Below are 27,650 nucleotides of genomic sequence, written 5' to 3'. Positions count from 1 at the left end.
CTGGAAATAATAGTGTCTTTTCAGTACACTCTGTCATTAAGATGATTGAACTTCAACCATTTTCCACCATTGGTTCACTCAACCCAAGATTCAAATTTCAGTGTCTTATTAGCATACTTTGGGTCACATGTTTAGTCTTTTAATCAGGCAAGAATAGAATAGAAGTTTGATAGATTGGTCCATACCGCATCAGAAGTAGAATAGATAACAAGGTTGGCAGAATAATGGTCCCCCAAAGATGTCCACATTCTAATTCTAGAAACTGTGAATATGATATGGAACGTGGCAAGGGGTATTTAAGGTTGCTAATCAGTGGACTTTAAGATACAGAGATTATCATGGGTTAATCAGAGGGGTTCTTTAAATGTGGACAAGGTAGGCAGACAAGTGTCAGAGTGGTGCATTATGAGAAAAACTCAGCTAGCCAATGCTGATTTTAAAGATGGAAAACTATGAACCAAAAATGAGGGAAATCTCTAGAGACTGAAAAAAGTAAGAAAATAGTCTGCAGAAAGTTGAAACTCTGCTGACACCTTGATTTTAGCCCCATGAAACCCATTTTGGACGTTAACCTCAAAATAATAAATTTGTGTTGTTTTGAGACACCAAATCTGTGGTAGGAAATGAGTATGGATATCAATCAGGGGAAACAACACATGTCAAAAACAGGGTCAGCTCTTAAATGTTTGTTTGCTTTGAACGGCAAGTGTAGTGGCTGCAGTCTACTCAGGGATGGAGAATCAGAGTTTTATTTTAAGAGGAGGTGCTTGATGAATGTTGGTTCATACATTGATATAGCCAATGGAACTTTATTTCTCTTGGTTCTCCCCAGTGTGGTATCTCATGGATGGTAGAGGTATTTGGTGCCCATCATTCTAGAACAGTGGTTCTCAACCTTTCTAATGCCACGACCCTTTAATACAGTTCCTCATGTTGTAGTGACCCCCAACCATAAAATTATTTTCGTTGCTACTTCATAGCTGTAATTTTGCTACTGCTATGAATCATAATGCAAATATCTGTGTTTTCCAATGGTCTTAGGTGACCCTGCTAGTAGTTCTCAACCTGTGGGCCACGACCCACAGAGCCTAAGACCATCGGAAAACACAGATATTTACGTTACGATTCATTAACAGTAGCAAAATTACAGTTATGAAGTAGCAACAAAAATAATTTTATGGTTGGGTATCACCACAACATGAGGAACTATATTAAAGGGTTGTGGCATTAGAAAGGTTGAGAACCACTGTTCTAGCACCTTTTGGTAGAACTCCAATGTATGACTCACCACAGGGGAGGGGAGAGGAGGGGACCCTGATCAGGCCCTGTTTCCCACCAGGTCTTTAGATAAGGCAGAAACGTGCCCCAGAGTATATATTCCACCTATCACAAGCTCCAGCAAGCAGGGATAGCTAGTCCTCTGAGGGGCCAAACCTCATGTTCCAGGACGTCTGCCAGTCTTCTCTGGAGCCTGAGAAAATATTGTACTTGAAGATCGTTCATTTTGATTACACTTCTGCTCCGGGGTGTGTGGTACTTTTTTTCTGCAATGTTTGGGAACGAAGCATCTCTGGGCATTGGTCTATGCCCATCAGAAATCAGTGTTGTGATATAATTACACTTGTGAAGCAGATGGATCATCAATGAGCACGTGGCTGAAGCTCCTGTTGCAAACAGAGGCAACAGATCTCAGGGCTGGGCTGGGGGTGGGGGTGGAAAGCTTCTCTCTGTTCCCAGAGAATAACCATCTACTGTGTGTCTCTGGTGGTTTTGTAAGGAGGATGGCAGGGAGATACATACAGGGGCTTTGGGGAGGGAATTTATATGAATTAAACACCTACTATGTGTTACATTCTTTCCATGCCAATCTCATTGAACATTTACAATGGAGCTAAGAAGTAGTCTTTCATTATCCCTGTTTTGCGAGTGAGGAAACTGCAGTTCAAGGAAGCTAAGTTAGGAGCCTATAGCCACCCAGCTGATGTGGTGATCATTAGAGTTGCCCATCAAATCTTTCTAGTTCCCCTTGCATGCACATGAGAATTTCTTCAGTCTTTATCTTCTCCAAAGTACAATTTCTTTCTTTCTTTCTTTCTTTCTTTCTTTCTTTCTTTCTTTCTTTCTTTCTTTCTTTCTTTCTTTCTTTCTTTCTTTCTTTTTTTTTAATATATTTTATTGCTATTTTACAGAGAGGAGGAAGGGAGAGAGATAGAGAGCTAGAAACGTCGATGAGAGAGAAACATCGACCAGCTGCCTCTTGCACACCCCCTACCAGGGATGTGCCTGCAACCAATGTACATGCCCTTGACCGGAATCGAATCTGGGACCTTTCAGTCCGCAGACCGACGCTCTACCACTGAGCCAAACCAGTTTCGGCAAAAGTACAATTTCTCTTCCCTGACTTTCAAATGTGGATAGAAGCAATGACATGTGAGCAGAAATGAAGATATCTTCTGGGTGGAAGATGTAAGAGCCAATCGCCATGTGCTGTCTACCATGGTGATGGGTCGTGTTCCAGATAGAGGTTGCTCTGCCAGCTGGGTCTTGGCTGTGAGGAAATCATGCAGCAGGGCCCAGCCAAGGAGTGAGGGACATGAATCATTAATGACAAATAAAACTTTATTTTAAGCCACTGAGGTTTTCAAGGCAATTTGGTATGGAACCCTGCTTAATGCATCTGCTAAGGCAAAGGTCCGGAATTTGACCACTTGTTTGTGTGGCTTTGACTCCTCATGGCACCAAAGCTGTCATGGCTTCTTATTCATGATCTGTGCAGAGTTAGAACATCAGGGATTTTGCCCATGATTCTTGATTCCCCTTGGTCTGTGAAGGCAGACAGGGTTACATGGCTCTTACACTGCTTTTGTAAGGTTATTTCAGTCTCTCCAGGAAGAGTTCAAGATGGGGTCTGCTCCCTCTCATATTCCTCATGGCCATGGGGCTGCTCACATCACAGATGCTGAAGCAAGACTTCTGGAAGGAGTGACAAGAACATATTGAAATGGTTAAGAAGACAATGAAACAATGAAAAGGATGGATTGGGATAGAATGACATTAACTGGGACCCAGTGACTTAAAATGGGGGAGCTTGAGTTGCAATGGAATGAGATGAAATGGAAGTCGGTTAGGACAGAATGGATTGAACTGGAACAGAATGGGATGAGTTGGAATTTGAAGAGATGGGACGGCTGAGTTTGGAGTAGAATGTGTGGAATGATGTGTAGTGACATATTCAGGTAGGATGGAATGGAGAGAATTGGGTAAAACAGAATTATTTATTGGATTAAAGGAATATATTGGGTTGGATAGAATAGATTGGATTGGGTTATCCCCACCCCCTACTACAGGGGGTATATAGTCAACATACTGTTGAGAAAATGCCTTTGTTAAAAGATGCTCCTCTCCTTCTCCTCATTAGATCCAGCAGATTCTTTCAAGGAGGCATCTGGTCTTTAATACTAGGCACATGCATTAGTATTAAAGTGGGATGGAGGATGAACCCAGGTGGGGTACCCAGACAACAACCTTTGAACCAACTAGCAATTACCAGGCATGGCAGAAATATTGCTGGGTCAGGGGGCCTTTGGCCAGGTCCATTTGGGAGAAGTGCATCTTACTATTCCATCAGCTTCTCTGCCTCTTCCCCACTTCTCTCCCTCATTCCTGTTTTGTGATTAATCTAAAGAAGGGGTGGGGAACACGCAATCATTTGGTCTGGCCTGCCAAGGCATCAGGGGTGAGCTAATTAAATGTTTGACCAAATAAAGCAGGCTACTTTCTAAGTTGGTAATCTTACCTGGCCCACGACTGATGTTATAAATATCTTAATGGCCCTTGGCAGGAAAAAGGTCCCCCACCCGTGCTCTATAGCGACAGAGCCTTTCTCTTCCTTTTCCTTCCTCTCCCAGAATGAGGGAACGTGCTTGGAAACAGTTGCCGAGGGAGCAATCTTGTTTTTGAAAGAGAAACTATAAAAAAAGGTGTTTGTGGGGTTGCCAGAGTGGAGTGAGCCTTATTTAAGTGAGTGGAGTGGTGGGAATGTGTTTACACAGAAAGAAAACGCAGACTGGGTGTCTGCTGTTCCTTAAGTAGATGGTATTTTGAAAGGCCTTCATGATCTATCTTTTAATTCATTGTTACTCCTTCCAGCCCCAGAAAGGGTGCCTTCCTGGTGTTATTCATGTCACTTAGGTTAATCAGCAGAAAATTGACAGCCAGTCTGAGGCTGTGCTTACCTAACAGCAATCTGTGTGTGCAGCTCAGCCAGTGCCGTGCACATGTGCATAACCAGGTACTTCCATAACCGCTGGGGGATTAAATGCGGTGATATTTGCAATGTGTGCAGGACAGAGCTTGGCACGTAGTAAGTGCAAATGTGTGTTAGCCCATCATTAGCTGCGTGCACACGTGCGTATGCACCTGATCCTACAAATATTCATTGGCACGTCCAATATAAAATTAAATCCTTGCACCACTATACCCAAAAGCTGAGCATACCTGTGGGATTCTGTGTATACATGACCTCCTTACACATATCTCTAATGATGTGTATAAACAACCAGATGTAGTCTTATATGTACCCATGACTCCACACTGTGTGCATCATCAAAGTGTGAAGGCACAAAAGAAGGAGCTGAACATTTGTGGAGTGCTTTTTGTAATACAACAGGTTTGCAGAAACCACTTATAAAAATATCCTTTGGAAAATTGGCTGAAGGCTTTTCAAGCATGCATCAGAGGATCCTCATTTAGAGCCTTGTTTCTATTTTTTACTCTTACTTGGTTCCAAATTGCTCTTTCCTCACCATCTCTTTGCTACCATTTGAGTCTTCATCTTTTTCGTTCCTACATTCGTTCGTTCATTCATTTATTCATTCCCCTAACGTGTTTTCTATGCCGGTTGCAGGCTAAATATGGTGCTTGGTGCTGAGCTACAAGGCAGATATGTGTCTTCCTTCTTAGAACTGCTAATCTATCTTGGCATCAAGTGAATTGTTTACTAATGTGTGTGAAGCAGTTTACAGTCGCGAAGCTCTAGTGCATCCTTTGTCATACTTGGTTAGCACAGCACTGAAGACCTTTGATTTTGGAACTAGAATACCTGGGTTCATGTCTTAGCTGTACCAATTACTTGCTGTAGGTGGACAATTTCACCTTTCTCTGCCCCACTTTCTAATCACAAAACAGCGATCACAGAAGTATTCAAAGTGTTGCTGAGAGTTGGTCCGAAGGTTGTGGGTTATTGTTAAGCTGATTATTGTTAAGCTGATTAACAAAGTGTTGCTGAGGAGTGAAAGAATTCATATACAAGAACCCCTTACAACAGTGGGTGGCACAAACCAAGTGAGTGCTACAGGTTGTTCTAAAATTACTACTGCCCATTGTAACTGTCAGAAAGACCTGTACAGTTAGTGGTGTTTTCCCCGTTTTGCACATATGGAAACAGGACTAGAGCAGCTCAATGTTGCCCCTGGATGACTGTTCCTGACTCTTAGCTGTCCTCCTGCTTGCTCCCAGGAGGGAGACCATCACCCCCTTCACCCCGGATAATCATTCCTTCTCTGAGTTTCCCAGGATTGGTGGTGACTGCAGATTTGAATCTTGCTCTGAGAAGAGAGCATCAGAAACAGCTGCTTAAGGTCCAGGGAGCCCCGACCTCTCCATTTGTCTGCTCTCAGCACACCCCTGCTTCTGATCATCTCCAGGATCTCATTCCCTCTAACATGAGCTCCTCAGTTAGTTTGAAACAAGAGTTTTATGTTGGGAAGTGATGGGATAGAAGGTGAATTGTGGTACATTAGAGGAACCAGAGGCTTGGAGCTCAAACCTGGGTTCCAGTCACTTCTGTGCATCTGTAAAATAGGATCAGAGCTTTTTGCAAAATTTCTCCTCATGGCAGTGTAGAAATAGTGAAGAAAGCATGGTTTTGCCTTCAGACTGATCAGATCCAGTCCCAGCTCTGTGCCACATCATTGGGACTTGCTTGTCTTGTCTAAGGCTGAATCAGCTGGACTTCTTAGTTGCAAGCAAAAGGCCCAACTCTGAATGATCCCAGCAGAAAATGAATTTACTGAAGAGATAAAAGGGAGCTTTTTTCCAGTGTGTCTGAAAACTAGCTTGGAAAACAAGCAGAGACAAAGAAACACAGTAGCCAAAACCACCACCAAAACCATACTGTCCTACAAGGACTCTGCTAATGCCCTCCATGGGACACTGGATGCTGCTACAGTATTTCTTCCCCTAAGATGACTTCTTCACCGTCCCTGTTTCTTGGGCCATCAGTTTCCAATTCAAATATTATGGCTGACACATCTGATTGGCCAAGCCTGGGTCACATGATCTTGCCTGAGCAGTAGGGGAGACTGGGAAAGCAAGTATTGGGTGGTTTTTTTGTTTGTTTGTTTGTTTTTTCAATTTCTGGAGTAGGTCCCTTGGAGGAGAGCATAGGCTTCTGGGGGTGGTCCAAATAACTTCTCATTCTCCAAGGCCCAGACTCAAGTCTATCTCCTGGGTGCAGCTCTCTGTGACCATTCAGTCTCCAGAAATGTCTCCCTTCTATGAATGGTCCAGTAGCTAATATTTCTTATCCCTTTTTCTCGATCTTGTTCTTCCTTCCACACATATTTGCTGAGGGCCTACTATATGCCAGGCCCTAGAGATAAAGTAGATAATAAGATAAAAAAAAAAAAAAGCAATCTGTTCTCAGAGAATGTTCATTTTAGTTGGAGAGAGAAAGTAAACAAGTGAAGAAATAAAATAATGTCATATTGTGGAGGGTGTTAGCAAGACTCAGGGGAAGTTGGGAAACTTTCTGTGTGGATGTCAGAGATGTCCCTTCTAAGGAAGACCGAGCCATGTGAAGACCCTGGCGAGAGAGCTCCAGGTAGAAGGACCACAATGCTCAGGCCCTGAGGTAGGTTTGAGCTGGTGTGTTCCAGGATTAGCTAGAGAGTTGGCTTGGCTAGAGAATGGTGAGGAAAGGACAGAGAAGTATGCATGGATTCATTAGTAAACATTTAAAACAAATTAGACTTTATATAGATGACTTTAATAAATAAGTTATTTAGGTAATTACTTCTTATCTTGGCAGATTTAATGGTGTTTCATGCAATTAAACCTATCTCCTACCTCTTAGTTTCTGCCTGTTAATTATGACTAGAGGTACTTAAAGTTTTGACACTTCCTTATTGATATTAGTTCCTCCCCCAGTTGTATATTATGCTGCATAGGTGGCCCTGGTTCCTTTAAATTGTTATGTTCTACAAAATACTAGTGAAGTCAAAAGCAGAAGGTCATGTATGAGGTTCTAAGGGGAGTATATTAGGGGGTGGGGAGAGTGCAACTAATAAAAGTTGGGTCATGTTTTGCCAATGCAGTCAAATCAGGAGGCCCAAGCTCGAGTATCGAATATGGGAACCAAAGTCTGGAGAAGAAAATTCTAGCATGTGCTCTTTGGGGACAGTTTTCACATGTCCTTGGGCTCAGTTTAGAGATACGGCCCTCTGAACTTTACAGCTAACAACCTTCTTGTCACATAAGTACGCAGGCCCATCAGAACACTTCTGCTGGGGTCTTTGCAACAGGAGGAGACCATTGTGCCTCCCCGAAGACTCCTCATTCCTCAGCCTCTAGCTGAGACAGTGTGGGTGAGATATCTACTCTCTGTCACCTACTGGCATCAAGGAAACAAGCAGATGTTTAGCTGTGGTGTTTAGATATTGGTGTTAAAGTGACCCCACTTTTTCTCCCTTATTCCATTTCCCATGACAAACCAAGTAGAAAGGTTGGCATTTGAACCAAAGCTTTACAATACAAATAATTCGCTGGAAAAGGCAAACCTCGGTTAGAGGCAGAGACATATGTATTTCAAAGCAGCCATAGAAATTCTCAGGATTTTCTGCTCTGGCTCCAGGGGATTGTGAGCAAAGAGAACTATAGGCACTCCAGGGCTTTTCTGAGGTCTGTAGAAAGTAGAATTTCCCAGGATGGTCACAAGTCAGGGGAGGAGGGGCTTCTGCTAAGCTGGTAGGCCACTCTTTGTGATGTTACTGAGGGTATCTTCCCCAGCTGCCTGTGCCTTTATGTCATCAGACTCAGCTGTTGATGTAGAAAGTTCCACATCAGACCTGGATCCTAACCTCCTCTCAGCATGCCTTCTGAACACTTCCCTTAACCTCTCCTCTAACACTTTCATGGCCAGACTCTGACCCAGTTAATCAATCTCTGTCATGTTGATGTTCCCAGCTCAACCTCAGCTGACCCTACTGTTAATATGCCGTGTCCATACAAACTTGAAGGCATTTTTCTGCCCCCGCCATCCTGAGTCTCCTCTTATTGGCCAAGACCCACTAGTCAGTAATGACCAATCTATCTTTCTTGTCTCTGCATTCTGTGTCTTTCACACCCTGAGTCTTTTATAGGTAGCAGGTCCTTTGGGTGCCTACCACATGCAAGATAAAATTACTTGTGGGCTGGGGTTGGAGAGTTCGTATTCTGCCCCATAAGAAAAAACATTTCTGGTTCTATTCCTTGCCAATGCTAGAAATGGGGAGTTTCTAAAGATTTGTTTTCCTCAAGACTTTGTACTGGGGAAGGGAAAGTGTGATGATGACAGAGGTAAGCCTCAGCTGTGGTTGGTAAGAGATGAATTAATGCATATGGCTCCAGTATTCTCAGCTAGGTAACAATGTTTTAGTACAAATAGCCAGAAGAGTGGATTTGGAAAGAAGCGGAGGAGAGCTATTTGTTGGGGATAGGAAATATGCATATTAGTCTTGGGTTCTTTGGCAGCCTAGTGGGTGTAGAAGAAATGAGCATAAGTATGAATTTTTAAGATTTATGAGTGAATGTAAAATGGTATAATTTTTTTTTTTTTTTTTGAAAATAGGTAAGGCAGGTACTTGGTTGAAGATAGTAGTCATTAGATACAAATTAAATGAGAATTTTCAGGTGATTCTTAAGGGGCAGTTAAGGAAAAACACAGAGGTGAGGATGTTCTTTTCTCTTGCATTAGCATCCATCACTGTGCTAGGCATAGAGCACATCTTTAAAACTTGGAATTGATTGCTAGAATGATAAACCAGACTCCATTAAAACAAACCCAAGGCTTGTCCAAATTCTTTTCTGTGATAGAATGGGGGTATAGCAAATGGACTCAGAAATAAGTAGGCCACTACTGGGCCTTGATGGTGTGTTATTCATAGAATTTTCTTGTAATGCTATTTGACATAGTAGGTGACTGTTATCATGCAGTTATATGATCACTGTCATAAGAGAAAATGAAAATCTCAGCAAAGATGTCAGAACACTTGAAAAAGATTTCAATTGCAAGTGCTCTGGAAAGGAACACAAATGAAGTTAGTCATTTACATGATAAAATCCTGATGCAAGAAGAGGAGGAAGTGGATTTGAATACATCCTGTTTTATCATCTTGGAATAGGTGTTCTCTGTCAAAAGATAGCACTTGCCCTGGCCCGGTGGCTCAGTTGGTTAGAGCATCATCTTGTACACCCAAAGGTTGCAGTTTTGATTCCTGGTCAGCGCACATACCTAGGCTGCAAGTTCAATACTGGGTTGTGCACATGTGGGAGGCATCTAATTGATGTTTCTCTCACATCAATGTTTCTCTTTCCCTCTAAAAATCAATGAAAACATCATTGGGTGAGGATTGGAAAAAAAAAAAAAAAGGTCTTCTCAATCCTAATTCTTAAGGTGAATATGTTATTTATAATGTTTCTATTCATCAGGAAGAAGAGATATACAAATAGATGATAGATAGGTAGATAGCTAGATAACTTTTTCTTGAAGACCAAGAATATGAACAGAACTTAAGTGACCCTGAGCAAGCCCCTTTACTTACCTGAGTCTCAGCTTCCTTGTCTGTATGGAAGATAATAATGTTAAACTTTTAGTGTCATAGTAAAGATGAAATTAGAAAATGTGTTTGGAAGTAACTACCTAGAATAAGTTCTGAGGAGAGGGACAAGATGAATGCCGCTAGTCCCAAATGTCATTTATGGGAGGAGAAGAGGCATGATCTTCATTTGACTTTGGGAAAATTATTTAACAGCTCTAAACCAACTTTATTCAACTTTTCAAAGTTGCTTTGGCTATCACAGATCTTTTGAATTTCCACATGAATGTTAGAATCAGCTTGTTATTTCTATAAAAAATCTGCTTAGATTTTGATTGCGATTACATTGAATCTATGTATTAATTTAAGGAGATCTGATATCTCAACCACACAAAGTCCTCTAAACCATGAACACAGTGTATCATTCCATTTATTTAGGTCTTTTTATTTTCTCTCAGTAAGGCTGGCTTTGTACTTTTCAGTGTATGTGCCTTGCATATCTTTTGTCAAATTTATTTCTAAGTATTGAATATTATTTGGCTATTGCATTGTTTTTACCTTTCAATTCTAATAGTTTATTACAATTATATCAAAATACAATTGAGTTTTGTATATTGACCTTGTATTCTGCAACCTTGCCAAAATCTTATTTGTTGTAATAGGAAGGGTTTGTTTTTTATATATCCCAAAGAACTTTCTACACAGGTGATTATAAAGATAGGTTTAGTATTTTTCAACATGGATTCCTTTTCTTTTTCTGCTTTAATGGGTTTTCTAGAACTGCCAGTATAATGTTGAATAGAAATGGTGGAAGTGAATATATTCTTACATTGTTCCTGACTTTAGGGGAAAATATTGGGTATCTCACCATTGAGTATGATATTAGCTGTACATTTTTTCATAGAACCCGATTGTCAGTTTAAAGAATTCTTTTCTATTTCTAGTTTGCTGAAAGATATTGAATTTTATTAAATGATTTTTTTGATCCATTGAAATGATCATATGGATTTTCTTTTTCAGATAGTAACATTATAAATTACATGGAATAATTTTAAAATGGTAAACTAAATTTGGACTTACGGAGTTATTGCCACTTGGCCAGAATGTATTAATTTCATTTTATTGAGAGAGGTAAAGTGATGTGCTCCAAATCACTCAGAAAGGAGCAGAAGCAGGAGAATTCAGGCAGTCAGATTTCATAGCCTGGAGTGCTTACCTTTCTCATGCATCAGCTCACGGTAGGATCTACGTACTTAGTTGCACATAAGAAAACTTTAGGGAGTCCATCAATGCATTTATTATAATTTTGATTACAATCTACTAGAAACATATAACTGGCCCACCAAATCTGCAATTTTGCAGGTGTTACTGCTTGGACTTAAGCAAAGGTAGAGATATCAGACTTGCATTTAAGAAGAGTTATTTTAACAAACAATATTTAATTAATTTGTTATTTAATAAATAGGAAGTGGGCAAATTTGGCAAAAACCATGAACATGTCACAAGCTTAGGAAACCTTGTTTTGCATTCTATATCCCAGGGGCAGGGAACATTTTTTCTGCCAAAAGCCATTTATAATATCATTTGTGGGTCACATGAATTATCAACTTAAAAATTACCTTGTTAGCCCAGCTGGCATGGCTCAGTGGTTGAGCATCGACCCATGAACCAGGAGGTCACAGTTTGAGTCCCACTCAGGGTACATGTCCAGATTGTGGGCTCAAGCCCCAGTGAGGAGCATGCAGAAGGCAGCCGGTCAATGATTCCCTCTCATCATTGATGTTTTTAGCTCTCTCTCCCTCTTCCTTCCTTTCCCTGAAATCAGTAAAAATGTATTTTTAAAAATTATCCTGCTATAATTAAACAAACATTTAATTGACTCATCTCTAATGTCTTGGCAGGCCCAGATCAAGTGATTTTGGGTTCCTTATATGGCCTGCGAACCAGACATTCCCTACCCCTGTTTATCCCATTGGATAGATCAGGAAACTGAGGTTGAGATGGGTTCAGATTCCTCCTACTGTGAGTAGAAAAGGCACTTTCCAGTCTTTCCTCTCTGCCTCAAGGTTTACCATTCCTCCCACCTGCCCTTCCCACAGCAGGAGGAGAGTGCACCCGCTCTCCCATGCTGATTGGTAAGCGAAGGTCTTTCTACCGTGAATTTATTAAGATTAATTTACTAAGGAGGTTGTCGGATTTATCGAGCACTTAAAAATGTTAATGGACACAGTGCCCCATAAATCATGTCAACAGATCTTTATAAAAACAGGAGGGAGCTTTCCAGCAGGGCCCAAGAAGCAGCACTGGCTCCACAAGGTGGATTCGTACAATCTTTAAAGGAAATGCCAGGTATTATCAGCCCTCAGTCTGGAGTGATTCTCTAGCCACGGAATTCTCGGTGGGAAGCCATTCTCATAATAATGGCTGTCATTTGTTAATGCCTAGGGTTTGAGGGAAACTGTGCTTGGGATTTTATATATGCTCTCTCTGATCCTGAAAATGCCAGTTTTATTATCTCCCATTAAATAGATGTGATGATCCTGAGAAGGGAAGGGACTCGCCCATGATTGTTGGCAAGTCCTGTCTCACAGCTGCAACTGTCAGACTATTTGCAGTTCTTTCATGCCTCTAGGCTTTTGCACTCATTGTTCCTTCTGTCTGGGGCACCCTCTTGCTCCCTCTTTAGGCAATACTGGCCAATTTGTCCTTCCCATTCCAGCCCTGTCACTTCTCAGCCATCTGGTCATGGCACTCCCATGCCTACCCATCTTAGAACATTCCCTACACTTTAAAACCCAGTGGACACTTCTTAGGATGACTAGAAAGGCAAGGTTGGAGAGGCCTTTCCCAGTGAAATCTCTCTTCCTTCTCCCTCCATACTCTCTTTCTCTGATCCCACTTTACTTTTCTCCATAGCCTCAGTATTACCTGACATTATACATATGCATGTTGTGTTGCCTTTCTCCCCTACTAGAATGTCACCATCATGCAGGCAGATATTTTTGTATCTTTTGTCTACTGCTGTGTCCCTACTACTCCCTTAACTGTTGCAGAGAAGCTGTCACAAATGAGGGCAAAGGAAAGGTCATTGGTTTGATAAGTGGGAAACCAATGGGGATTTTCTGAGGTGTTTCTGAGCAAAGAAGACAGACCCTGAGGAAGGAAGTAGGGACTTGGAGGTGGCAATGGGTAGAATAGTCTGTTAAGATTTTTTTGATTTTGTTAGGACAATACTTTTGCATTCTCCTTTTGCTGCACTTCTTAGCAGCTTTTGACCTAATTGCCCACTCCCTTCATTTCTGGCCTCCTCTTGGTCTCGTCCCCTAGATTTTCTTTATTGTTTTATTTACTTTAAGTATATATTCTTGCTCTTCCCATGGCTGATGGCTTCTTAGTCAGGCCACCTCACATTTCTGTGTAATAACCATGTTTTCTAGTTTCTGTATTTGATTGCTTTGACAACTTGAGGCCTTGCTGAACCTCAGTGGGACTGCTCATCCCAGGGTAAGCCTCTTCCTGGAGATGGTAAAGGACTTGCCTCAAGCATGCCTTTCATATGCAAGCCAACAAATCCAGAGCTATGCTGCCACCCCGGGGACTACAATTCTCCCCCCACCCCCTTAGTCACCCAGGTCCAAGTAGGAGACAACTTGGAGTAGCTCCTGTGCCACAGACCCCACCAACGTTATCCAGAGTAACCTCAGCCTGCCTACCCCATCTCTCCCATCCCTTCCTGCAGAGCCCACATTGAAGGCCCTGCACATGTTTCCCCCTTGCTTCTCCCTCTGCCTCCTGGCTGACCCTGGCACTTCTCCCTGTGGCCCCCGTGGTATGGCATGGCCCTCCTCTCAGGATCTGTGAGTAGAACAACTTATTTTTTCAATGTTTGTTTCCTGATCTGTTGGCTTTGCCATACCTGAAAAATAATAAAACCTACATTTTAAAAACAATGTCATCTCCCCGAAGAGTCTTTTCCTGACTCCCTATAAGACTCAATCCAGGCAAAGTGTTGATTTCTTTTATGGAGAGTACCGTAAGTTATAAGTATTTAATTTATGTGTTCATTTGTCTACTTATCTCTTTACCTCTACCAGACCCTTTGTATTAGTCAGAGAACCAGAACCAATAGGAGATACATCTACTTCTGCGTGTATAGCAACATCTATATCAATATCTATATCTACCTATAGCTGGTGGAAGTTCCAGTACAAAAGCCAGCACTCTCAAGGCCCAAAGAAGAGCTGATTTTTCAGCTGAGTCCAATGGTAGGAAAATTCCAATGTCCCAGCTCAAGTAGTCTGGTAGGCGAAGTTCCCTCTTACTCAGCCATTTGTTCTCTTCAGGTTTTCAGTTGATTGGATGAGGTCCACCCACGTTGGGGAAGGCGATCTGCTTTACTCAGTCAATGAATTAAAATGTTAATATCCCCCAGAAACACCCTCACAGACATACCAATAATGTTTGACCAAGTATCTGGGCATCTTGTGCCCCATCAAGCTGACACATAAAATTAAGCATCACAGAGATCCAGGACCATGTCTGCCTTGATTGCCATTGTGTCTCTGGCACCTTGTATACAGGAGATGCTTAATAATGCCTGTTGATTGAATGCAGAATAAAGACATATGATTATTCTGTGCAAGGATAGTCAATTAGGTAAGGCTAGGCTGTGGACCAGAGATAAATAAACCTTGACATCCATAGCTTAATACAATAAACCTCTATTTCTTATTTACACAAACTCTGCTGCATATTGGGTAGCCCATTTTCATCTTGTAGCAATGCCATCCAAGCATAGGACCTCCAATATGACCAAAATAGTGGCCTGGAAATGGCTTAAATTACTTCTGGCAATTCTCCATTGGCCAACATTTGATCACATGTCCCTGTCTACCAGCAAAGGAGACTGGGAAATGTAGTCTTCCTGTGTGCTCAGCTGTGGTGAACTGCACAGCATTGTTTCTCTGTACCATACCAGAAAAGGGAGGAGGAGGCCCTTGAAGAGCTGTGAACTCCTGCCATGGAGAAAGCTGCCCAGGAAGCAGTGAGAGCTTAGGAGTAGCTAGAGATCTTGGATTTGCTCCACATCTCATCAGCACCTGGTTTCCTATGTTTTCATCATCCCCTGAGAGGCTCAGAGCCCAGGATGTGAAATTAGAGGGGCATGATGCACATCCACTTCTGCCATTGACCAGCTGTGTGGCTGTGGGTGAGTCACTTCACCTGTCAGTGTCTTTATCAGCAACAGTGGCATCCATATCTGCTTCATAGAGTTGACGTGAGAATTGAAGATTACACATGCATTTTGTCTGACATGAACACTTTACTTAATGAGTGATTGTCACCATTATAGCTGTTTTTATCTTCTCCATAAGGATAGTGACATCTAATGAGACATGGCCCCTACCTAGCATCGAGGAAGTGGCTTCCAGCTTTTGGGTTTCCAACTCCTTGCATATGGCGACTCCATGGGAGAACTCACACCTCAGAGAAGAGACGTACCCTGCCCTGGTTTGGGCCATTTTCTCTGTCTTAAGTTGCCACATGATCCGCACCCCCTGTTGGAAGGTCAATTGCAGTCCAGCCCTTTTCCAGGGTAATCAGTTTTTTATGTAGATGCAATTAGTGAATATGGAATTGATTAGTTCATTATGAAAATACTGAGAACAACACCATTTGCAGTGTCAGAGCCCTGGGAAGACAAATGTGCTCTCTTTTCATTTTATCAGTTGGGTCAGAGTGCCGAGAAAGTTAACATATTTTACCATAATATTAAGCCCTTTTAACACTGAAAGGCCATTATGTTAGAAAAAAATACCTCTCTGGGGTATTAATTAGAGAGATAGAGCTTAAAAAGTATCATCATCTCATTAAATTCCTTTTATACTTACGTTCATAAGGAATCCTTAATGTGAAATGTGGATGGAAAAACGCAACTCTGGCTGAAGAATTTATGAGACACAACAAGCACCCTATCTATCATTTTTAACGGAGAGGCAAAAACAAAACATTTTGTCAGATTCCTGGCTTTGGGTTTCTAAAACAATTACGAGCAGCCTGGGCCAGGAGTCAGAGAATAACGCAGTCTTTGTAGCACAGTCTCTAGCCTCCCCAAGACTAATGATGATGGATGAACCCTCTGGGTGGAAACTGATGCTCCATGTTCCAACTCTGAGTCACTCTTTTCTTGGGGCTTTCCTGGGTTGCACTGTGTCTCATGCTGGCATCATGATTTAATTCTGAATTCTTACACATGTACTTAAAAATATAGACATTTAAAATACATGTTAATTTGTTCATGTATTCATCACTGTGGTAGATATCTATTGAGCCACCCTGGGTGCCGTATGCTGGGCTAGATGCAGGGGAGACAGTGGTGAATGGAATAATCCCTGAACTGGATGCATCTAGGGCAGTGGTAGGCAAACTCCTTAGTCAACAGAGCCAAATATCAACAGTACAATGATTGAAATTTCTTTTGAGAGCCACATTTTTTATACTTAAACTTCTTTGAACTTCTTCAGAAAAGACTCCCCAGGCCATGGTATTTTGTGGAAGAGCCACACTCAAGGGGCCAAAGAGCCACCTGTGGCTCAAGAACCACAGTTTGCTGACCATGGATCTAGTGTAATGGAGGTCTGCACATTAATAAGTCACAGAGATTGGTAAGACATTGCAAGTGGGATAGATGTAATGCATGTGGGAGGTATTTCATGCTGAGGCTGCTGATGTCAGGGAGGGTCAGGACAGGCTCCCCTGAAAGCTGACATGTGGGAAGGGAGGGGTTAACTAGGGAGGGCTGAGTGGATGAATGGGGGTGTTTGGGGCAAAGGAAACAGTGTTTGAAAAGGTCCAGCCCTAGGAGAGAAAGACACAGGAGATTTGGGAAACTGAAAGGAGGCCAGGTGCTGAAAGTGTGAGTTGGGGGGAGTGGTCTGAGGTTGGAGAAGTGGGCAGGGGCAGGCTAAGGACTGTCATCTTATCCTCAGAGAATGGGGAACCATTGGAGCGGTTTAGGAGGTGACATGGTTGTTTTACAAATATGTGTACACATAGATGCCCATACATGCCATAAACATGCAACATTAACTATGTGATACTGAGTGAACTGCTTTCTCTATCTGATCCTTTTCACATGTATTAAATGATACTTAAAATAAGACTTACATCTCATTTTAGTTTAGCTATTATATGAAACTAGAGGCCCAGTGCACAAATTTGTGCACGGGTGGGGTCCAGCCAGCCCACCCTCATTGAGGCCGATTGTGCCAGGCCAGCCAGGGGGAGGGGCTGTGGGTGGTTGGCTGGCCGGCCCTGTCCCCTGGTTGAACTCCTGTTTGAACTCTCAGTCGAATTCCCTGTCAAGGGGAAAATTTGAATATTAGTCTTTTATTATATAGGATAATCCAAGTTCAAATGCTACTCTTAGTGTTTGGTATGCTGTATGTATATAAGAAAATTTCCTTCCTTCCTTCCTTCCTTCCTTCCTTCCTTCCTTCCTTCCTTCCTTCCTTCCTTCCTCTCCCTTCTCTCTCTTTCTCTTCCTTTCCCTGTCTCTCTTCCTCCCTCTTTCCTACCTTACCTCATTTCTTCTGCCTTTATCAACCTAATATTCCTGGTGGGGGGTGGGAGGTGGGGGGAACAACACAGCTAACCGAAGAATATATTTTGCTTCTTTTAACTTTTGGGACTCAAGGCTAATTTAAAAAACTAAACAACAAAACCAGGGACTCGGCCTTGCTTATTGCTCTTATTAAATCATTTGCTTTTCAAATTGGTTGATCAGTGAATATGAACTTGGTTCTACAGAGATGGCCAGGAGACTGGACAGCTCCCTCTTTATAACTTCTGTGCCTCTTTATAGCACCAAGTGCTTAGGCAGCCCTTATGTAAACAAACAGGTGGCATTAGGAATACAAGGTTGCCCGAAACCAAGTAACTCCCTGATTGCTCTTCCCCAGGGTAATTTGAGTCCAGTCATTAGTCCCGGCATCAAATCAGCATGCAGGGCCACTTCAAAGATGCACAGTCTCCTTGATTACGGTGTGCACTGTTCTTCCTTCTTGTGGCATCACCCATGGCCCCTCAGTTCCTTTTTGTGGGAAATAATAACTGAAACATCATTCACCACCAACAGCAATCATTCAGCCTTCCAGCGACTGTTTTTGCCTTTCTCCCAGGCTCTTAGAAAAGTGTTAAAAAAACAATCATACGACTTAATCACAATTCACTTATCTTGGTGATTTTTTTTTGGTTTTGGTTGGGTAAATAATCTTGCTGTAAATTCCTGGTGGGCTATGAGAGAAGAGGCAGGATTTTAATGAACTAGCGATGAAGTGGAAATATTTTGAAACACCAAATAATGTATTTTGCTTGTCACCTAATTACTTATCTTCCAGTTAAGAGCACATTTCATAATATCTTACTTTCCGATCTGTTCATCTGGCAGTAAAAATCCCTCCTTGTGATTGTCACGTGCTCCCAAGTAAAGATCAATGCATTAGGAGCTCAATATGTAATGATGCTTTAATGACCCGATAATGTCTCTGTTATAAGAAGGGTTTTCTTGTTTCACTGCACATTTATTTTCTTCTCCAAGTGAAATTGTCTAAAAGGGAACTGTTATCAGTCAAAAGAAATGTACACACACACACACACACACACACACACACACACTCCAGAAACAAAGGGTTGTTAATTCTGACTAGCTAGTGCCAACATTTTCTGTTCCCTTTGCTTTAACAATGCAACATAAACACACAGAAATGTGGAATGCATCCCAGAAGAAAAAACAATCTTGTATCCTTTGACAAATCATTTTGAAAACCATGTGGGAATGGCATGGGCAGTGTGTGTGCATGTACACACACGCACATACTCCACCCCCCCCATAGACACACATTAATCATAAGTGTAGACTCTGTTGACCGCATCAGAGGTCCTGTGCTGCATAATATAGTATACAAGACAAGAGGATACTCTTTCTGGCCTCAGAGATCTCAGTCTAGATTAGCAGTTATCAACTGCGGACAATTTTGCTCTTCCACCCTCCCTATCACCCCAGGGACATCTGGCAATGCCTGGAGACATCTTTGTTGCCACAACTTTATGGGGGAGGGGTCTGCTACTGGCATCTAGGGGGTGCAGACCGAGGATGCTAGGAAAACATTCCACAATGCTCAGGGCAGCCCCAACAGCAAAGAATGACTTGGCCCAAGATGCCAATTGTGCAAAAATTAAGAATCTGTGATCTAGTGGAAAAGATAAACAAAACAAACAAACAAACACCCCCCCCCACCCCACCCCAGTAGTTACAATAGAGTCTAATAAGTAAATTCGAGGCCTGAGGAGGCCCAAAAGTCTGTTGGCACAAAGGAAGTAGAGCTAATCCAGCTTGCGAGTTCAGGGAAGGCTTCCTGGAGGAGGTGATGGATGTAATGAATCTTGAAGGGTGAGAAGATATTAACTAGAAAAAGAAATGGGAGAAAAAGATATTCTGGGAAACATCACGCTGTCTGCAGAGTGAGAGATGTGGCAGAGCCCACGGGCTGGCTCATGGTGTTGTCTTAAACATGCGCCATCCCCTCCCTGGGTCTCAGTTTCCCACCTCTTCCCTCCACCACAAAATGAGAAATTGGGACTAGATGATTTCCAAAGTCCTTTCTAATTTCGTGTTTATCATTCTATGCCCCTGGTTTGCATCCGTTTGTAAAATACAAAATCAATTTCTGCTTGTTTTTGTGTTTTGTTTTGTTTTTACTGTGGGGCTTTCTCATAGGACAACCTCCAGCCTCCTGTTTGTTTGCCCAATAACAAATGACTTTTCCCTGGGCCCAGCCTCAAGCTGGGTTCTGAGAACACAGACATTTCTCCTCCTCCTGCCACCGAAAGTCTGGCCATGCAGTCTGCTCAGGGACGCTTCCCTCCATCCTTGCCATAGGCTTGGGCATCTCCTGTGGGTTGAAGAGCTGGGAGCCTCTGGGCACCTTTCCTCTTTTCTGAGCGGTAGTCCCAGGAGATCTGGCAATGGCAGGAAACAAACTGGAACTGGGGACGTGATATTTGAGGAGCATTAAAGACAATGATTAATAGGGGTTGTCTGTCATTAGGGCTTGGGTGAGAGGATACCAGGAGAGAGAAAGCCGGAGGCTGGGACTTGGATGGTGGGTGAGTGGTGTGCCCTCCTTTCAGAAAAGGGAGGCATAGCGGGAAGAACCTGGTTTCAGGTGAAGATGATGCTACAGGTTCTGTCTCCTGGTCAGTGAGCCAGGGAGGCCTGTGGGAGCGTGAGAGGTCCTCAGGGGCCAAGGAGAGGGAGACAGCTCTGAGGGGGGGAAAGGAGGACTCCTCATGTGGGGAAAAGTCACACTGTGCTCCCCAAGCTCCAAGATGCTATTCCTGACCACATGTAACAGACCAAGACCAAGACATGAGGAATCTGTGGCTGGGTTCCCGATTCAAAAGAGTGTTGAACGTGGAGTAGAATAATATGAGCTCCATTCCCAGATCTGTCTGTGGAGTGTTTGCTCTGGGGCTTCACTTCTCCCCTTGTAAAGGGGGAGATAACCCATCCTGTATCCCAGAGATGTTATAAGCAGTGAATGAGAGGCCGGATGAGAAGAGTTCTTTGGAGGCTGCAAAGTTCTGTGATTTGGGTGGACATGCTCAGTGCTGCGTGCTGAGGTGGGCATAGACTCAGGCAGAAGGTGAGGGCTAGATGGGACCCGTAAGGGAGGCAGGGCTGGTTAAAAGTCATTCTCCAGCTAGTCTTAAAGGGGCTTGGGATACTTCCACTGCTTCTCAGTGGGCCACTGTCCACATACTGGGTGTGATGAGTCCCTTTGTGGGACCTCACACATTCAGCAGTCTCAATTCACAGTGCCCATAGCCTCTCCTTCTCTCCTTTATCATGTTCGCAAAAAAAAAAAAAAAGAAAAAAAAAAGAAAAAAATGACCTCTCCCGCCCATCCACATGCTTCCAGGAGTGGGTGGAGTGAGAGCCACTGTGATTAGAATGTCACATATAGGAGAACCAAGTAAGAGAGAGCAACTAGTTGAAGCCAAAGCCATATAGCTACCCCGTGTTTCCCCCAAAATAAGACATCCTCCGAAAATAAGACCTAGTACATGGAAAAATAAGACATCCCCTGAAAATAAGACCTAGCACATCTTTGGGAGCAAAAATTAATATAAGACACTGTCTTATTTTTGGGGAAACAGAGTATCAAGTGGCAAAACTGGGATTCAAACCAAAGTATGCTCTTCATTCTCTCTTTCTTTGAAATGCAAATATACATACATACATACATACATATATACATATATATGTAAAATATAGAAATCATATGTAAATATGAAATATATTTATTTAATATGTAAATAAATTAAATATGAATCTATTATATATAATATAATGAGTAAAGGTTATATAATTATATTAAACCAAAATTAAGCTAAGATATAAATATAAGTAAATACATACCTATTTTAATGTATACATATGTATATAAATAGATGCACATATACACATATACATATATACATATATTTATATTTATAATTTAGCTTAATTTCTGTTTTAGGTTCTTATTCTTCCTAATGTTAAACACATCAGTTAAATAAGATTTCCTTACTTAATCTATTTTACCTCCCTTTTGTCCCCAAGATCGCATCTAGACTCGGAAGAGGCTTACATGTGGCCTTGATTATGTGTCCTCAGTGGCTTCTACTGATGGATACATCTTCTGGCCTAGTTCTTGGCTGACAGGAGGCATCCATCCTAGCACCTGAAAAGGTGCTCATTCTCTCTTTCAGCCCCTGAGTGTGGGGTCCATGCCATTCCTGCTGCTCTGCCTCTTTGTCCTGCCCCAGGGTCTGTCCAAGTTCTAGAGTCTCCTTTCAGAGTCCAGATCTCAGCCACTATCTCTCTTGGGTCTGGTTGTTCTATTCCAGCCAGTATAGGGCCAAGGCTGCTGGGAGGCCTGGCCCAGGTCAGCCAGACAGACAGACCCCAGAGCGTGGACTCGCACTGGGGTTTCTGAATTTAGCCCAAAGGCTTGGGCCCCTCTCACTTACGTAACTGGTGGTGCCAGTTACATCTGTAAGCTGGCTTTTTGACTCAACACTATTTTTTTAACAAGTAAAATATAATTGCAGGCTTATTGTTATAGTATAACCTCAGATGGAGGAGTGGGTGGTAGGGTGGGCTGAAACTCAAGACAGATAATGGCCTTATAGGGCTGCAGCTCTCAAATCACCCACATCTCCTCTTCTTCCTGCTTTTAATCTCTGGCTGAGACAATAGCTAAGCCATGATGTTGAGTTGGTGTTACTCATCTGTGTGGTTACTCCAAGGCTGGGAGGACACCAAATTCCAATTATAGGCCCTTCGCCATGCTTTGATCTTTGAAGACTCAGGGATAGGGAGCCTCCACATTTGCCGTCGGGGAAAGCCTGATTCTCCTTGAATCTTCTTCTCCCTGCCCACAAGCTAGGACTTTCTGATCCGGGGCCAAACTCTCCGATGTGCTTGGGGATCTGAGCTGTGGAGATCTATGTTTCATTCCTACCATGGGCAGCAAACAGAACCCTGTCTCAGAGAGTATATACCAGGGGTCTTCAAACTACGGCCTGCGGGCCACATGCGGCCCGCAGAGGAGTCTGATCCGGCCCGCCAGGTTTTTTGGGCAGTGAGCGCAGCCGAGGTGTTACAGTAGGAATTAGTAGTTCATATAGTCCGGCCCTCCAGCTCTCTGAGGTACCGTGATCTGGCCCCTACTTTAAAAAGTTTGAGGACCCCTGTTATATACCCACAGCTAATCAGTTGCTCTCTTATCTAACTTTGTCCTCTCCTATAGCCCAGAATTCCTCATGCTTTCTGGGCCAAAAACCAGAAACTAGCTTAGCAAATGCTCATCCATCATATCAATGCTGTGTTTTGAAAAGCAACCCTCCTGGAATTTAACTCCTTTCTTGTCTGTTCCTCTTGTGCAAACTCTTCATGGGACTCTGGCTGCCCTATGGCCATCTGCCCAGTGAGGAAGGGTCACTTCATAAAAAGAATCATGGGGGTGTGTGGCAATCAGCTCTTCATAATACCCCCCCCCCAACACACAAATTAGGCACAACTAGTACCCAATACTTTTTCTACAAAAAAAAAAAAATATGGACATAATTTGTAAGTATATATCCATTCTTGGGATTTTCTTTTTGCCTAATATCCATCCTGCCCACTAAATTATGAGGCAGGAACTTGGTCCATATTTTCATTGATATATTCACAATGTCTGGGATGACACTTTGCACATAGAGGCACTCCAAAAATACCTATTGAATGAATGAATGAATGAATGAATGAATGAACAAATGAGCGGGCAGGTCTGTTCAAAGAATTTATAGAGAGGATGAAGTGCTTGCCCTGGAAGAACAATGTGCACATAAAGAAGAGAACTGGGAGTTTTATTGTCAAGTTCTCAGAGAATCTTCTCCAGCCGTGGTTAGGTGTAGGTTAGATCAGGTGTATGTGTGGAGAGAGAAGTAATGTGGAATTCTGGAGACTTGCCTCTCAGCTGATCCCAGCACTAAGGTACTTTTGCTGAGTGACCGTGGACAAGCGTACTTCCTCTTTAGGTCTTGGTGGTTTCCATTTTTTAATTGTTTTCCATCTGTAAAATATTTTAAAGGACTGGAAGAGTATTCAGGGTATACAGTTCTACAATCTCCTGAGGAGGCTTCTGCCATGGATCTAGGGCCTCACGCATTGTAAGTAGCTTTCTCCAGTCACTCTCCAGGCTCCTGACACAGCAGATGGGGCTGGTGCCACTCATGGCTGACAGATGAGCCTCATTTACAGCCCTCAGCATTTAACCACTTGGCAGAGTCATTAGCTCTGAGATTCTGGGGGAGCCCTCCTGTCCCCATTCACACAGACAACTTCTCACCCCCATGCCTCTGTCTGTGTTAGAGACCTGGGAACATGGAAGAGAGGAGCCAGCCCCCAGACATGGTTTGATGAGGCCTTAGAGAGAAGCCATGTTTGAATCTAGCAATTTTCCCAGAGAGCAGAAGAAGATGAGGCGGTCTCCAGTAGAATATTAGCTGACTTAGTCTAATTCCGAGTCCAGTTCCTCAGAGGCCAGCTGGTTATTTTTGTTGCCCTATTCAGTAACCATATCAGCCATTCCAGAAAGGCCTGATACTGAATATAAGGTGGCCTGAAAATTGAAACAAACTTTGTTTCTCTCTCATTTGTTGACATTTGAGGCTTTGAGTGGCCAGTAATTTCCATGACAATCACAATTCCCTAATATCTATTGAGTGTTGACCAGGTGCTAGGCATAAACATCTTTACAGGCTTTATCTTATTTTATCCTCAGAACATCATTACAGAAGAGGTACTATGATTATCACTGTTTTATAGCCAAGAAAACAAGGAATTGGAGACATTAAGAAATTTACTCAATCATACAGCCTCTCAAAGGCAGAGCCAGGATTCATACTCAAGCAAACCTGCAATGCCTCTCCTTTTCTCTCAAGTAATTAAAGGAACTGCTCTGTTAAATAAGCATGCCTGCTGGCCTCAGCCCAGTGATGGGAAGGAAGGTGGGGCTGGAGAAAGTGCAAGTTTTCTCCTTCCTGTGAATGAATAGTTTTAGATTCAATAATTCACGGCCTAATTGGAAAATTAAAGAATGAGACAAGGCCATGGGGTGGCAATAGAGTCCTTTTGCTGTAAAGAGGACCAGTCACAGCGCATACCTCCCTCTGCTACTTCTTCCTGACGGAAGGATGTGTTGGGAGCAGGATGGAATAAGGGGGACAAGACTTGAAATATTTGTTTAGATTTCTTTCTTTGGATTGATGTTGGCCTAGAACATCGATCTTTATTATATGAGGGAGTTGCTGGTCAGTTAGAAAACTTTCCTAAGAGCCTTTAGGCAAAGGACTCTGACTAACTAGTTGCTTAACTTGGATTGGCCAGGAACCTATGACTTAGAGCTCCAAAGGACGATTAGGTCTAGACATGTAATGTCCCTGAAGTGTTTGTTGAATGAATGAAAATTGTTTTTAATACTTTTACACTTTTACCTCTTGGCTCCCACAAAGAAGTATAGCCCTAGCCAGTTTGGCTCAGTGGATAGAACAGTGGTCCACGGACTGAAGGGTCCTGGTTTGATTCAAAGGCATGTACCTCAGCTGCAGGCCCAATCTCCTGCCCTGGTTGGAGCGAGTGCAGGAGTCAACCAACTGATGTGTCTCTCTCACATTGATGTTCTCTCTCTCTGTCTCTCCCCTTCTCTTCCACTTTGTCTCTAAAAATTAATGGAAAAAATATTGTCTGGTGAGGATTAACAATAACAAAACAAAAAAAGTATAAATATATTCAAGGTGTCTTCTTATTATCTAACTTTTAAAATAAATTCACTACCCAGAGCTCTGTTGAATTGTTTGTGACAATTCTTTGAAGAAGCGCAGAGTTTGGGGAGAGGAAGGATGGTTTGGGATCTACTTGTGTAGCAGCTACTTCCACTGCCGCACAACACTGACAACTTGGCAATCCCCTCTCCCCTTCCAGTTTCCAGAACCCACCACCTCTGGGATGTTTGAATCTGTCCTCTGCAGCTCTCCTCTCTGGCTCAGACTCCATTTTAAATCTAATCCCATTTTGATCCCATGTTTCAGAGATTCCTCACAGTTTCTGATCTGCCAGAAATATGCATTATTTCTTAGCAGGGTGATGTCTTTCCATATTTTGAAAACCTTTAAACATTTATTTTACATTTATATTCAATAACATCAATTCTTCTTGGTGAACGGTTGTATGAGTTAGGACAAGTGCATGGAGTCATGTAATCACCACCACAGATGACACATGTGGTTTCATCTCCCCAGGTCACCCCGAAATTCTCTACAAAGACTGCCCTTTTGTAGTCACCCCTCCTGCAAACCCCTAGCAACCACAGACCTGTTTTCTGTCTCTCCAGTTTTGCGTTTTCCAGAATGTCTCATAAATGGACTCACATAGGATCTAGCATTGGGCACCTGCCTTTTTTCATTCAGCATAATAAGTGCATGGGTAGGCCATTCCTTTTTATTCCTAAGAGGTATTCCCTAGTATGGATGTTCACAGATTGTGTGTCAGTCAGCAATTGAAGGACATCCCATTTGCTCTTTGTTTCTGGTGATATGAATGAATCCACTTTACATAGCATGCAGGTTTTTTGTGTGAGTGTAAGTTTTCATTCCTCTTGCTTAAATATCTAGGAGTGGGATTGCTTGGTTCTATTATAAGTATGTGTTTAACTTTTTAAGAAACTGCTAAACAGGTTTTCCAAAGGGGTTGCACCATTTGCATCCCTCCAGCAGTGTGTGAGAATTTTAGTTGCTCTGCATCCTCACCAGGACTTAACATCCTCAGTGTTTTTGTTCTTGCTGTTCTTATACATATGCCATGATGTTTCCTTGTGGTTTCATTTTGCATTTAAAAATATTTTGATAATAATTTTTAAAAATTTGGTATAGGAGGGATGACTCTAAGGTATGCCCGATCTTGAAACAGAGGTTGCCTCTGATCTTTGTACCCAGTTTTAATATCACATGTGTTTTAGGGAAGTTGTCTCCTTGTCTGCTACCCCATTGGACTGTGAGCTTCTTAAAGGAAAGGGTTGGTTTTATTCTTTTCTCTTTCCCTGGTCCCAGAAAGATGCCTGGCTTAGGATTGGACATGGTGATTATTTGGCAAGTAGGTTATTCAATGAATAAGTGTGCTCAACCTGTAATTAGAAGGGATTTGGTTATTCAACAGTCTGAGAGTCCCTAGAGAAATAAATGATTAGGTTGTTTTTATTGGGCTAGGATATATTTTTTTAAATGGTAATATTGCCCTGGCCAGATAGCTCAGTTGGTTAGAGCATCATCACGATACGCCAAGGTTGTGGGTTTGATCTCCAGTCAGGGCATATACAAGAATCAATCAATCAGTGCATAAGTGGAGCAACAGATCGATCTCTCTCTTTCTCCTTTCTCTCTCTCATTAATAAATAAGACATTTTAAAAAATGATAATATTATGGGAAAGAGGATTTAACATTATAGACGCGTGTGTCAACCAGTAAGGCTAGTGTTTTCAGGACATGACTTGTTTTATCCTTTCCCATCCTGAACTTATTATAAATAATCAGATAGGATGGAGACAAAAGCACTGGCTTTTGGGCTTTGTCTCTGCTGCTTGTGATCTTGAATAAGTAGTTCAAAGCCTCTCTTTGCCTCAGTTTGTTCATCTGCAAAATGAGCACAATAACACCTAATTTATAGAGTGGATTTGGGTATAATGAAGGGCATGTGGATAAAGCATTTGATATGTGTGGAGTTTTCAAATTCTGATAAAGAATACATAGCATAAAACCACCAGCTAAATGTATAGTTCTGTAGCATTAAATATCTTCACATTGTTGCAAAACCAATTTCTACAACTTTTTCGTCTTGCAATACTGAAACTCTCTACCCAGTAAACACTAACTCCCTATTCTTCCTCTCCCCAGCCCATGACAACTATCATTCTACCTCTGTCTCTATGGATTTGATTACTCTAGGTGCCTCATATAAATGGAATCACATGGTATGAGTTTTTTGTAACTGGCTTATTTCACTTAGCACATATCCTCAGGGTTCAGGTTGTGGTGCCCATCAGACTTTCCTTTATTTTTGAAGCTGAATAATATTCCATCAACAGACACTTCTGCATCTTGGACTTCCATGAGTATGTGAATATCTCTTCGAAATGCTGTTTTCAATTCTT

The 27,650-nt window shown here is 42.3% G+C and overlaps 1 protein-coding gene across 2 annotated transcripts in view; it reads left to right on the top strand.

Moving 5' to 3' along the window:
* The window catches only part of SHISA9 (shisa family member 9), a 281,342-nt gene that overhangs the window by 209,198 nt on the left and 44,494 nt on the right, over positions 1 to 27,650 (top strand). The window lies entirely within an intron of this gene.

Source organism: Pipistrellus hanaki (genome assembly GCF_964339955.1).
Source record: "Pipistrellus hanaki genome assembly, chromosome: 4".
Taxonomy (NCBI): Eukaryota; Metazoa; Chordata; class Mammalia; order Chiroptera; family Vespertilionidae; genus Pipistrellus; species Pipistrellus hanaki.
Note: the sequence above shows the minus strand (reverse complement) of the source record. Positions and strands in the feature narration are given on the sequence as shown.